Genomic DNA, 743 nt, shown 5'->3' with positions numbered 1-743 from the left:
CTGTGCATCCATACTAATACGGAAGGGAGATTATCATGCCTTTCCTTCCCCTGGCCACTGCCAGAAACCCATACCCTACCTCCCCATCCTCTACTCCCCAAAAAGGAAAGGCACTCTCTTCTGGGTCAGAGAGACCCAAGGCCTCATCTGCATCTGTCACTGACCTGACCACTAGGCCTTGGTTTCCTTATCTGGGAAATGGGAATCACAGCCCCTGCTCTTTCCCAGCTTCCTAGGGAGACCAGGGGCTTCCTGAGGTTAAGAAGAAAACCATCTGTAAACACTTTGGGGCCCCCAGGGGATGGACTGAAGGGGAGAGAAAAGCACTGGGCCTGGAGGTCCTAGGACACAGAAAGCAGGCTCTGCTCCCAGCTAGACCACTTCCTTATTAGCCTATTTCCTTCTCGGTAAAACGGGCAGCTCCAAAGCAGGGACTGCAGAGCCCAGCTGAGAAAATGGATGGGAAAGGTCTTCCGAAGCCAGAGCAGCCAAAGGTATTAAGAGAAGACATCCTCCACGCCCTCCCTCTCTGCCAGAGCCCTGAGCCAGCCACTTTGTTTATGCCTCTCCTGCTCTTACCATGGTCTCTTGTGGGCTTAATCACAGTCAGCCTGGTAGTGTAGTTATCTGTGTGTAAGTCTTGCTGCCTTCCCTTGGAGACTGAGCTCCTGCAGGGGCAGGACCAAGAAGGGGAAAAGGGAGAGAGGAAGGAAACAGGAAGGAAAAGAAGGAGGGGTGAAGGA

Source organism: Petaurus breviceps, unplaced genomic scaffold (assembly GCF_028583685.1).
Source record: "Petaurus breviceps papuanus isolate PSGF00001 unplaced genomic scaffold, PetGlider_PUasm1.0 532, whole genome shotgun sequence".
In the NCBI taxonomy this organism is placed as follows: domain Eukaryota; kingdom Metazoa; phylum Chordata; class Mammalia; order Diprotodontia; family Petauridae; genus Petaurus; species Petaurus breviceps.
The sequence above is the reverse complement of the archived record's forward strand: the minus strand, read 5'-3'. Positions refer to the sequence as shown.